Source organism: Pteropus medius, unplaced genomic scaffold (assembly GCF_902729225.1).
Source record: "Pteropus medius unplaced genomic scaffold, Ma_sr-lr_union100, whole genome shotgun sequence".
NCBI lineage: Eukaryota > Metazoa > Chordata > Mammalia > Chiroptera > Pteropodidae > Pteropus > Pteropus medius.
The window spans coordinates 38404720-38405183 of NW_024355205.1; positions in this window are offsets into that span (position 1 = coordinate 38404720).

A 464-nucleotide genomic window follows, 5' to 3' on the forward strand; every position below is an offset into this window, starting at 1 on the left:
ACCCTTCCCGCATCTGGCTCGGACGTCCAGCCTCCAGACGGTGAGACGATAAACGTCTGTCACGGAAGCCTCCGTGTTGGCGTGTCCTGCTATGGCCCCCGAGCACCTGATGTGCGTGTGTGTGTCGGGGGGAGAGGCCGGGCAGGGGCGACGGCCGCGCTAAGACGTGGGCTTCGACCTGGTCCCTCGGGCACTGTGTGCGAGCTGTCTGTGGACAGGACTGTCCCAGAGCCAGGCCGCTCGGCGCCCCGGCAGGGCACAGCTGGGCACAGCTGGGCATGGGTGCCAGGCGCGGCGGAGGGGTCTGGCGGGGAGCCAGCAGCACCCACTGCCTCACCCAGGGTGCTCCAGCTGTCCCCGAGCAGAGCGATGTCAGCATCTGGGCTTAGGGTTCCCAAGGAGCAGACTGACCCTCAGGTGGAAGAGCCAGGCCGCGGGGGGCCGAGACCAGGGGTTTCCCCGTG